The sequence below is a fragment of the Sorex araneus genome, chromosome 6 (genome assembly GCF_027595985.1).
Source record: "Sorex araneus isolate mSorAra2 chromosome 6, mSorAra2.pri, whole genome shotgun sequence".
Lineage (NCBI taxonomy): Eukaryota > Metazoa > Chordata > Mammalia > Eulipotyphla > Soricidae > Sorex > Sorex araneus.
Genome location: NC_073307.1, coordinates 127357486 through 127370870, shown reverse-complemented (window position 1 = coordinate 127370870; position 13385 = coordinate 127357486). Strand labels below are relative to the sequence as shown.

At 41.5% G+C, this 13385-nt stretch overlaps 1 pseudogene; it reads left to right on the top strand.

Moving 5' to 3' along the window:
• Positions 1–11998, top strand: part of LOC101537718 (pyridoxal-dependent decarboxylase domain-containing protein 1-like) — an 85729-nt pseudogene extending 73731 nt beyond the window's left edge.
• The last annotated feature ends 1387 nt before the right edge of the window (positions 11999–13385 follow it).

Sequence of the window (13385 nt, the reverse complement as noted above, 5' to 3'; positions counted from 1 at the left end):
TCTGGACTTACTCAACATACATTTTTAGGGGCCAGAGCGATAGTACAGCAAATAGGGCATCTGCCTTGCTCACAGTCAACCTGGGTTCAATCCCCAGCATCTCATATGGTCCCCCAAGCACTGCCAGGAGTAATTCCAGAGTGCAGAGCCAGGAGTGACCCCTGAGCATTGCTGAGTGTGATCCAAATAAGGAAAACAAATAAGCCATGAGTAATAGAAATTAAAGCCATATTTAAAATTATTCAATATGTTTTGCACAGACGTCAAACAGGTTCAGCTCATTATTCAAACATAGGCGGGGCTGCCTATCTGATTTGTATTAAAAATAAATATTGAATATTGGAAAACCTGATATAATAATGTAAAAGATAGATGTATTGCATTATTAAAATCACAACTCTCACAACTGAGAATATAGATTTTATCCCATATTATATATTCTCATAGATATCTGTATCTATATAAAGCACAAATGGAGATTTTAATGTCATAATATAGAAGATAAAACTTCTTGACATTATTCATACATATTCTTTACAAATTACTTCAATCACAATATTTGTTAATATTAGACTTATTTTAAAGTAAACAAATATATAAAGATATACAATTTACAATATTTGAAAATATTAACATTGGGGAATTCTAGTGACTTCTATCTTGGATTTCTTTTGGTTTCTATTCATTTGTTTATTTTTTCCATTTGTTTTTTATTTAAATACTTTATTTTTAGATTAAGATTAGGTTCACAACATGTAACAAAAGTTATATATCTATACTAAACACATACAATTATCTTCACTACCAATATCCTCTCCAGAGTAGAATCTATAGTTTATTAGCAATCATACACTGAGGCATAATTCTCATAAAATCTTTTCAGTGTTTCTAATGGTTTCACTGTATCACAGTATCATTATCATCTCGTTGTTCATTTATTTACTCAAGTGGGTACCAGTAATGACTCCATTCATCCCGAAATGAGATTTTAGCAGCCTCTCCTTACTCATTGTTTCCCAACTATTGGAGGCTCTTTTCAGGGCCAGGGGAATGAGACTGTTATTGTTTCTGTATTTGGTATATCGAATAAACCACAGGAAGCATGCCAGGCTTTTCCATGTGGGTGAGATACTCTCGGTAGCTTGCTGGGCTCTCCGAGAGGTATATATACCTATATGTATTCATATAGGTATGTGTGTATGTATATATTTTCTTTTATGATGATGTGTTGTGCGGCCCCAGATCCAGGAATATAGGAATATGTTCGCTCATGCGTGAGGCTCGGCCTGAGCTTGTGGAAAGCAGCCTGGAGCTTGAGAAACAAAATAAATTTTTAGCTAGGCTAACAATGAAAAATAGAGGGAAAGTCATTATTAATAGAATAATGCATTCAAAGTATGATATGATATTAAGATATATTATGAGTAATGCAAAATATCTAAATGGAGCTCAGAAATAAGCCAACACATTCAAGTATATCTAATCAATGATAAAGTTACCAAGAAAATCCTGGAGAAAGAAATAATAATAATAAAAAACCTTTCAACAAAAGAGTAAAGAAAATTGGATTAGCACATGCAAGATGAAAAGAGAAAGGAATAACAATATTATTAAAAGCATACACAAAAATTATCTTAAATTGAATTAAGGAAATAGACATTAAACTTGAAGTGATAAAAATATATTGAATGAAATAGGAAATACACACCAGGACCTTAACATTCAAAATATATTTGTATATACAATTCCAAAAGCAAGGAAACTAAGGCTTGAATAAGATGTTACAGGACACTTTACTGATTTAAAGAACATAAATAAGTAAACTGACGAAACAGAAAATGTTCTAAAAATTATGGTGGTCTCCAGAGGGAACATGGAAGGGGGGGATGGAGTAGTGGGTAGAGGGGAATTTTGACATTTCGATGGCGTTAGTACTTCAGTGTTGCGTATGATAGACAATGATAGAGGGAAAAGGACACTTATGGAGTATCTGGGGCTAAAATGTGTTATGCATGAAGTCCTACTACGGGAAGTATTGTGAAGAATGATTTGATGTGTAAAATGTGAAAAAAAAGACTATTAACCAAATTTTAACTAAAATAAGGGAAAGGTGAAGTGTTTGGGGGAAATTCAGGTGGAAAGCAGTAAGTTTCATGGTTAAAAATAGAATGGGGCTCATTGGTGGACTTACTATGTTACAAAAGGTTTTTAATTGTAATAACATATTAACTAGCACAATGTTATAATGCAGTGCTACTTCGACAGTGAATAAATTTATTAGTAACCGAGGTCAATGGTTTCTTAGAAAACCACTGAAACTTCTTAAGAAAAGGTACACTAATAAAAGAATACATTTAATCTCCATAGATGACTTAAAATTTTCTACTATCTTACATGTTCAAAGTAGTTTATCTGATTCTGATAGTATATGATTGCAATCACTGTGTTTGGTAAGCTGATACATGTTGCAGTTTGATCCTAGTAGCAAGTAATTTATAGAAAAATGGCACTCTGGATGACTTATAAAAAAGAGATGTCATATACCTGAGAGTTCAGTGCCAAGAAATATGAACACAGTGTCTAATATCAGAGAAAATATTTCCCAGTTTCAAGTAGGTAGATGTCTGAATGCCATTAAGAGGGAAGGTCAGCCAGTTATGAATGCCTTTACAAATATCAGCTCTTAGAGATAGAAAATTCCTCATTTATAGCTGAATTGCTGAAGGTTTTTTTATATGGATCCTAATGAGGATTTCTGCTTCACATTCTTCTATCACATGATTTGTTTCCTTGTTATATTCATTTCATTGCTAAACTTCTGTGAGTCAGTTTGTAACATAGCAAAGATGACAAGAAAGATACTACAGAATGTGCAGTAAGCAGCTGTGAAATACAGCTCACAGAGTATTCCATATTTACCAGAGTAGAATATGGTCAGAATATGGAAGCCTAGGGGTCAGGGGGATAATACAGAAGATACATCTAACCAGGGGGTCAAGTCCCAGAACTACACAATTCCCAAAACATCACCAGGTATAGCCCTAAAGGCCCTTAGAATCTATAAAATATCCCTGTTTGATCTAGCTGGTGGATATTCCTTAGAATTACTCTCTCACCCCATGATCATTGCTAGAAAGCTCTCATGCCCGAAAATATGCTAGTGTAAAAGGTCTGTAGACAATTATTTTTTGTTAAAACATGGCAGCTAGTTTTTTTTTATTTTTTTTATTTTTTTATTAGTTTATTTTTAATTAGAGAGTCATCGTGAGGGTACAGTTACAGATCCATACATCTTTGTGCTCATGTTTCCCCCATACAAAGTTCGATAACCCATCCCTTCACCAGTGCCCATTCTCCACCACCAGTAAACCCAACATCCCTCCCCCCCTCCCCAGTCCCGTCTCCCCCCACCCCACCCTGCCACTATGGCAGGGAATTCCCTTTTGTTCTCTCTTTCTGATTAGGTGTTGTGGTTTGCAATAAAGGTGTTGAGTGGCCATTGTGTTCAGTCTCTAGTCTGTATTCAGCCCGCATCACCCTTCCCCCACATGACCTCCAACCACATTTTACTTGGTGGTCCCTTCCCTGAGTTACCCAGAATGAGAGACCAGCCTCCAAGCCATGGAGACAATCTCCTGGTACTTATTTCTACTATTCTTGGACGTTAGTCTTATAGTCTATTATTCTATATTCCACAGATGAGTGCAATCTTTCTATGTCTGTCTCTCTTTCTGACTCATTTCACTTAGCATGATACTTTCCATGTTGATCCACTTATATGCAAATGTCATGACCTCATTTTTTCTAACAGCTGCATAGTATTCCATTGTATAGATGTACCAGAGTTTCTTCAACCAGTCATCTGTTCTAGGGCACTCGGGTTTTTTCCAGATTCTGGCTATTGTAAACAGTGCTGCGGTGAACATATAAGTGCATATGTCACTTCGGCTATACTTTTTGGCTTTTCTGGGATATATTCCCAGCAGTGGTATTGCTGGGTCAAATGGGAGCTCAACCTCTAGTTTTTTGAGAATAGTCCATACTGTTTTCCAAAAGGGCTGAACTAGCCGGCATTCCCACCAGCAGTGTAGAAGGGTCCCTTTCTCCCCACATCCTCTCCAACAGCGGTTGCTTTTGTTCTTTTGGATGTGTGCTAGTCTCTGTGGTGTGAGGTGGTATCTCATGGTTGTTTTGATCTGCATCTCTCTGACGATTAGTGATGTAGAGCACTTTTTCATGTGCCTTTTGACATGGCAGCTAGTTTTATAAACTCATTTATAATTACTGCTGCCAATAAGAAACTACTTGAATACAATTAGCAGTTCACAACACCTCAGAAACAGCATAACATATTTACACTCAGAGTATTTCTCTGAAAACATACTTATTCACATTATATGACTATAACTAGTTTGATGGTTTATAAGATTTATAATTTTAGTAACTATGATTTATATAAGACTAGAGCTATAGCACAGTGGGTATGGCGTTTGCCTTGCACTCGGCCGACCCAAGTTGGATTCCTTCATCCCTCTCAGAAAGCCCAGAAAGCTATGGAGAGTATCTCACCTGCACAGCAGAGCCTGCCAAGCTATCTGTGGCATATTCAATATGACAAAAACAGTAACAACAATTCTCACAATGGAGATGTCACTGGTGCCCACTCGAGCAAATCGATGAGCAATGGGATGAGAGTGATACAGTGATGACCTATAGAATACAACCAAGTTATATCATTTGAGTTGAATTGAATTTATTGTTGGCACACATAAATACCTAATGTATTTGTTATTCATTATTACTTAGAACGACTTATAGAGTAAATTGATAAATAGTTGTGAAAGGACTTTGTTTTTGTTTTGAGACACAGCCAGTTTTACTAGGACTTACTCCTGGCTCTGTGCTCAGGATCACTCCTGATGGTGCTTGGGCAACTCATATACTGTGCTGTTGATTAATACAGAGTCGACCTGAGGCAAGACAAACACTTTCTTCTGCATTATCTCTCAAGTCCTAAGAAGAAATATTTAAATTGAGAAACTAAGTAGAGTTATTTTAGGCCAAATGGCATTTCAACATTGTTTAAAATTTGAATTTAAGATGAATATTTGTATAAATTAACCAGAGTTATAAAGGAAATCGCCATTTTCCAATAGGAAATCTATTTACACATTTTAGATCTTTTAGTGAAAAGTTTCTGTTATAACAGAAAACTGAAGATTATAGAATGAAAATCCTCGAAGCATTAGCTTAGATATTATTTGTTTCCTGAATGTTTATACCTTTAAACTAAAATTTATATATCATGTGATTACATATAATGCTTCTTTTCTATATGCTTATTTATTCAACCATTCAACTTGCACCTAATGATTCCATTACATATGATATCTATTAATATTGATCACTAACCTTATTTGTTAGCTAACTAACCTTGAATTACATGGTTTTATTTATTTTTTAATTTATTTTTCTTAATAAATGTTTAATTTTAAATTATACAAAGTTTTATAGTCAAAATATAAATTTAAATTTTTGGTTTAATATAAATATTTAATTCATGGGTTCAAAGAAAACTGGTCACCTTTTAATTTTTAATTTTTTCTTTGTTTAGACAAAAAATATAAAATCAGAAAAAATTATCAGACTAAAAAGAAGTACTTTTAAACATATGTTTAGATAATTTTCAAAATTGCAAATTCTAAGGTAGACATAAAACTAGGAATTTGTATTCTGTCCTAAGGGACCAGGGTTATTGAAAAGAGAAAAAGTGAAAATAATTTTATATAATAGGATTGTGTGTATTGATATTTGCCCAAAAATATTTCTTAATATATGTAACTAAGATAAAAATTCTAGTTTTGGAAACATCTCTTTTATACATGATCTGCATTATTTAATAATAGTAATAGATGATACTGGGTGTCAGTTGACCTAAATTCCGCATAAGACAGAAATTTTTAAAAAGTCTCCTCTGGTTATCAGAGAGAATGTCTATCTTGACCTATTAGTGGAAGATCAACCGTAGAATAATGATATTTTTCTTCTAACTTTGAAATGTTTCACCAGCATATCCCCAGCCAGACCCCAATGTCTCAAGACAGACCTCCCCGAGAAATTAACCTGCTGAAAATTTAGGTATGCAGGTTTGATAACTGAAATCTTCAGGCTTTCTCAGAGTCAGGATGACTAACTTTCTCAGAGTCAGTCATATTAACCTTCCCCACCTTCCTCTACTTCTGGAAGCACCGGCAGTCATGTCCACAGCCCAAAACTCCCAGCCAGTTGAAAATGCTACTCCAGCTGTACCATCTTGATAAAAATATTGAACTCTCTGAACAAACATGATCCTTTAATATCTGTGTTGCAATCCATAATGCACAAAAGGAGAGAGAAATAAAAGAAAAATGCCTTCCATAGAATTTTAGATTTTAGATTTTTGATTGTGGGAGCCAGCAGCTGCCAAGGGATCTATTTGTGCGGGCACTGTGCTAACCCACCCTATTCTGATGTACTCCAGATTATTCAGCCATGCTCAGGTTCAAGATTCATTGTGGCTTTTGATCTCTTTCAATAATTATGGGGCTGGAGCAAGGTATATAGAGGAGTTTACATTGTAGTGCTGGAGTTGGTTCCCAGGGTGACTGCCAGGGCTTCTGGGACTATAGGGAAGTGGGGGGAGGTAGCCCATTCCAATTCAGAGAAAACCTGGAGATTTCAGTCACAAAACTTGCATAGCCAAATTTTCTGCAGGTTAATTTCTCATTGAGGTCAGTCTCAAGATGGTGGGGTCCATCTGGGGATCCTGGGTGCCCCCTCAGCTCTGGGACCTACATTCCACAGTGGTGCCAATCTGGACCTGGAAAGTGCTAGTCATTCAGCAATTCTGCAACTGCAGTGGCCCATGGCCCATGGTGCTGAGACCTGCAGTAGCTCTGTCTGCTATCCTGCCAGCGAGCCTATATTCACAGATCCCACTCTGGGAGGCACTCTTTTGGAGACAGAATATTTAAAGGGCACTTATACTCATTCATGCAGAAATTTTATGACCCTCAGTGAGCTTTTCAGAGTGCTATGAGCAGCTGCTACACTGTTGGCTCTGGCACCTGCTGCCCTACTGCTACAATCTCTATCTGAAGTTTTTAATTAACTATTTTTAAGTAACATTTTAATTTAAGCATTGCTTTCTTTTTTCTGGGGCTGGGGGAGATCAGACACCCCGAGGTGCTCAGATGTTATTCCTGAATGTGTGCAGGTATTTCTTCTAGTGCTTCTTTGGGGACCATTATTATAAAAGCATGTACTCAGCCTGTTGAGTTCTCTCTCTGACCTCTAAATTGTTTGTTTTCTGTCCACATCTGATAGTGCATGGGGGATATACCTAGTTTTGTGTTTGGCGGGGGAGTCTCTCCTTTTGGTACTTGGGTGACCATGTGGTGCTGGGGATCAAGCTGGTAGAAGCTCCATGCAATGAAAGAAGATGGCACAAAACTTACTGACAATAGTCTCTCTTGATGTCAATGTGCTAAACTTGCCTATAGAAGCTGGATGGATCAGGAATGAAAATCTGCCTGTTTGCTGCCTACATGAAACACCTAAATTCAGAGGATAAATACAGATTCAGAGTGAAGGGATAGAAAACAATCACAAAAGGGCAGTTACACATTTTTTTTCTTTTTGGGTTACACCTGGTAATGCACAGGGGTTACTCCTGGTTTTGCACTCTGGAATTACTCCAGGCAGTACCTGGCGGGCCATATAAGATACTAGAGATCAAAACTGGGTCAGCTGCATGCAAGGCAAATGCCCTACCTTCTGTACTATCGTTCCAGCCCCTGAGACATCTATGCTTATATGAAACCAAATTATCATTCAACATAAAGTAATTAGAGACAGTGAAGGACATTATTATGGGTTAAGGAAACAATTGATCAAGAAATACTAACTTTGATCAACATTTATGCACCCAAAAAAAACCTGCTTCTCGCAAACCTAAAGAAACATATCTATGATCTATTTTTCCAACACTGCCAGGAGTTCTTAGTGCAGAGATGAGAGAAAGGCCTATGCATCATTGGATGTGGCCCTCAACAAATATTTTAAGATAATTTTTACAGGGACAGACAAAATCGTTGGACTCAGAATGCAGAACTAAGAAGGGAAGAAAAGTGGAGATTGAAGGGGTAGGGGAGCCCAATGGTAGTATTTTTCCTTTGCAGTGAGTGCAATGTGGTAAGATAAATTTTGAAAAGATGAAATATTGTTACCCTAAAATATATACAATAAATAAGCCAATATCATGTCATAGAAAATAAAAGTAAACCACCTGAAATTAAAAAAATATCTATTTATATATATGTATATACATAAACACATATATAAATAGATATTTTATATCTATCTATAAATAGATATCTATTTATAAATATATATATATTTATATTTTTATATCACCCGCACAGCAGAGCCTGGCAAGCTCCCGTGGCATATTCGATATGCCGAAAACAGTAACATAACAGGTCTCATTCTCCTGACCCTGAAAGAGCCTCCAATCATTGAGAATGAGTAAGGAGAGGCTGCTACAATCTCAGGGCTGGGACGAATGCAGAAGTTACTGGTGCTCACTCTAGTAAATCGATAAACAATGGGGTGACAGTGATATAGTGATTGAAGTGCTTATATAAATAATTATTCACACTTATGTAAAATCAGATTTCTCTTGGCATTATAAAAAGAGAGAGTTATGGTTATCATTAAAATTTAATGGATAAAACTTGGAAATATTTGCAAATAAAATATACCTCTTTCCCTCCCTTTCCTCCCTTTCTTCTTTTATCCTTCCTCCCTTCCTCACTTTCCTTATATCCCTCTCTGTCCAATCCCTCACTCATTCCCTCCATCTTTCTTTCTCACTTTCTCTCTTTTTTCTTTGTTTCTTTCTTGTTTTCAGGCAAAAGCTGACTGTACTTAGAGCTTACTCCTGGTTCTGTGCATCGTGACCACTTCTGGCAAAGCTCAGAGGACCATACACGTTGCAGGAATTGAATCTAAGTTAGCTACTTGTAAGGCAAGTGCTATACTATATTTGCTGCATTATCTCAACCACAATATTCAATGATTCTTCGTAACAAAACTATTCTAATATAATTAATGTATTTCATATTAGAATTAATGTACATTAATGTATATTTATGTATATTCTTTACCTTTGGTTGTTTTGCTTTTTTTTTCATTATTGTGTTACTAGAAAACACATCATTACTTAAGTCTGATTATTGCTTGTATTTAAGCATATTTTTTAGGTTGCCTTTTATTAAAGGATGTCATTATAGATTCATCTAGGGAGTAATATGCTGAGCATAAATTTCTGATTTCTTTCATTAACCATGAGTTCAATTTTGGCAATACTTTGCTTTATGCATATGTTCACTATCTACTCGAAGAAATTCAGATGAGTTATTAGAGAATGCTCTTCTATTCACTTAGTTGTTTCTGAAGTTTATCTCTTGAATAACGGAGACCATTTGTGCACACTGGGAAACTCCTGTTTGTAGTTTATAATGTTAGAGTTTGTAAGTTTTTTAACTGTGCCTGAAATAGTGTTTCCTTTTTGTATATTTCATTTTATAATTAAGTAAATTATTAGTCCCGCGGCTGCCACTCCCAGGCGTGGCACCGCCTGGCGGCCAGTCCCCACCAGGAGACATTCCCGGGCCCCTCCAAGGCAATGGATAAGACATGGTGAGCATCCTCAAGCTGGTGCAGAATCTGATGCACGGACGAAGATGAGGAACCCCCGAGCACCCGAATTCAGAATATTGGAGAACAGGGCCATATTGCTTTGTTGGGGCATAGCCTGGAAGCTTAATTTCAACCCCAGACAAAGAGAAGCTGAGAAAACTTGCAACTAGAATACTTTCGGACACTACACTGTGGCTCTACAGGATTTTCAGGTATGAAAACGGCTGTGCTTGCTTCCATGAAGAAGAGAGAGGGGGGCTCGTGAAGATCTGTTGGCTCACCATCCATTCTCGCTACGAAGACTTTTTGGTGACTGGATTTAACATGCTGTATAACAAGAAACCCATAATTTATGTTAGTGCAGCCGCTAGGCCTGGCCTGGGCCAGGACTTTTGTAACCAGCTGCCCCTGCCTGTGCCTTGTGCCCTGCAACGCGATGTTTGGGTCACAGCATCTGCTGGGTGTTGCCTTCTTGGAGAAACTGATCAAAAATGATATCAAAAGAGGGAAACTGGCCCTTTTGTTTGTTGCGAATGCTGGGGCTGCGGCTGTGGGTCACACGGACAAGATCAGCCGCTTGAAAGAGCTGTGTGTGCAGTATTGCATCTGGCCCCACGTGGAGGAGGGTGAATCTGGTGACAGTGGTCCTGGGCTAGGTCTCCTCCTCAGTGCTGACTGCAACCAAGTACGACAGCGTGACCCTGAGCCCAGGTCCCTGGCTGGGCTTGCCCACCGTTGCTGCGAGATGCCCCAGCCTTGGCTTTAGTTGCAGGCCTAACATCAAATATGCCTTCAGACAAAGTCCAGGCTCTGCCCCTGTGGCTGGTCTCCAGTCCTTGGGCCTGGACTGGGTCGTGGAGGGAAGAAAGCACGACTGGTTGAGTCAGTGGCTGCAAGAGAATCTGAAGAAAGTGAACCACATCAAAATCTGGGTAGAGGATGAGTTCTCCTCTCCCGGGGTGGTGTTCAGGTTCTGCCAGGAGTCCCCAGGCAGTGCATCAGATACGGCACAGAAGGCTGTCCCAGCACCCAGCACAGGGCCGGCCTGCCGCCGTGATGCCCTGAACCGCTGGCTGGGAGGGGAGCTGAAGCAGCGGGTGCTCGTGAGTGGTCTCACCTTCACGGACCTGGAGGCGGAGGGCGTGTGTGTGCGCGCTACAGCCTGCTGACCACCGCCGCAGTTTTAGGGACTCGGGCTGACGACGTGGACTGGCTTGTGGGTGGCCTCGAGACGAAGCTGCCCTTGCTCAACTGCACTCTGCCGCTGAGTGGGGAGTTCCAGCGGGAAGTGGAGGCCACGGCGGGTCTCTAATCTGTGGACCACCCCAAGTGCTCTGGAGTGGTGGTGGTCAGGTATGAGCATGCGGGTGACGACAAGAGCAGCCTGCAGCAGGATCAGGAGGGGGACATGATCCACGCGGGACTCCTGAAGAAACTAAACGAACTGGAACCTGACCTTGCCGTTTAAAATGGGCCCTTTGGGCTGGAGCAATAGCACAACGGGGAGGGTGTTTGCCTTGCACGCGGCCCAACCAGGTTCAATTCCCAGCATCCCGTATGGATGGTCCCCTGAGCACTACCAGGAGTAATTCCTGAGTGCAGAGCCAGGAGTAAACCCTGTGCATCGTCGGGTGTGACCCAAAACGCAAAAATAAATAAATAAATAAATAAATAAATAAATAAATAAATAAATAAATAAAAATAAAAACAAAGTGGGCCCCGAGCAGAAAGAGCTGCATCTACGTGGGCATGGCCCGTGACGACGTCGACATTGTGGAGCTCGTGGAGACCATCGCGGCCACCGGCCCAGACATCAAGGAGAGCTCCAGGCTGCTGTAGAACATGACCAAGGTCGTCCAGAAAGGGATCCAGGAAGCGCAGGTCCGGCTGCAGAAGTCTAAAGAGGAGTGGCTGCCAGAGGAGGGGGTCAACAACAGCCCTGTCGGCGGGTTCGGGCTGAACTGATTTTCTCCCGTGTGAGCCTCCCAGAAGGGAAGAACCTTTAACCTTACGGCCCTCGAGTCCACGGAGCGCACCTATGTCTCCAAAGTGTAAGGCCCTGGAGTGACCCTACCGCTGACCCCCTTAGGAGCACGCATGAAACTCAGGCTCCGAGGCCACAAGCCCTTCAACAAGATCCAGAAAGTCTCTGATGCTCTGAGTGAGAGAGACCAGCTCCGTCAGCCACAAGGAAGGCTTGGAGAAGGAGCCACTGCCGCCTGGGTCCGGGCCAGAGCACGGTGTCCTGGAGGCCTGAGGAGCAGCAGCCTGAGGCCAACCCCCTGCCTCCCCCCCTCCCCCTCCCCCCTCTCCCTGAGGCCCAGCAGCCTGAGATACTCAGCAAGGGTGCGCAGGGCCCCGGGGAGAGCCGCCCACAGTTTGCAGAGCTTGGAGATAAGAATCACTGTTGGCTGGGAGACTGTGCCAAGCGTCACCGTCAGGGAAGATGCAGGTGTGTTGAGAATGTGAACCGTGCCACATGCCGAGACCAAGAGAAATGACTGTTCTTTGCGTTGACCTGGTGTTTTTGCACAGGTGGGTGCCTGAAAGCCAGGCTTGAAGGGTTGAAGGGGGGGAGGGCAGGGCATCTGACTTGTTTTGCGGGCACCTGGAGCCGCCCCAGATTCTGTTCGCCCAGCTCTATGAAGTCAGGGGACGCCCCCCTCCGTGTCTCTGAGAACACTGAGTGTGAGGGGCAAGCTGCCTGAAACCCCCGTTCTTACCCTCACCCTAAGCCTAAGAAGTAACTAGTTTACACACCGACTCCGGGAAGCCTCCCTGCACCCTGCACCGTACCGTGTTCCCTGTTTGCCGCAGCAGGCGAGGTGGGGCTTGAAGGGGAACCGCATTTAGTGGAATCCTGATGCAGTGTCGCGGGCCCACACCGGCCACCCGGAGGCACCTTTCCCTGGAGAAGAAAGTAAGGACTCTGTCCACCTCGCTGGGGCAGGGCCAGGCAAGCTGCCCAGAGCCTTCCCCTGCACCAGCACCAGCTGCCCTGTCTATATATTTGTACACAAAGTAAGGAACTGTAAAGCCTCTGATTGACCACATACGTGTGTGTGTGTGTGTGTGTGTGTGTGTGTTTAAAAACTGGTAAAGCTTTTAAATTGGCACGCCAGAACCAACTGCGCATTTCTGTTCAATACTGATAACCCAATAAAGGCGTTGCCCCCCCCCCCCCCCCGGAGCCTAAAGCTAAACGCACCGCGTAGTGCCTTTTCCCCCAGAAACCAGAACCAGAAAGGCAATCTTCCCCCAGCAGATCCGCGCAGACCACGGCCCCAGGAGCTGGAGGGGAGCCCCCGAGGGCCCCCTTCTCTCCCCCAGCAGCATCGCAGTGCTGTAGGTCTCTGCCCTGTGCCTTAGAACCCCGCAGAGCCCGGCTCAGGAAAGGTGGGGAATCCACAGCGGGTCCCCAGCGTGACGGGGTCTTAGGGTTAGATCACATTTAAGCCTATGTAATTGCACCGATCAGATGTGATTTTTGACGGTTGGCACTTGTCACGGGGCAAGTGTTTTCTTCCCTTTTTTGCGGGGGTAGGGAGGTTTGCAGATGATTTAAGCGAGACTTCCCTGTTTCATTGGTGCAATAAAGTATAGCAGATGAAAGTGGGAGAAGAAATTATCACCTCTAATGAGAT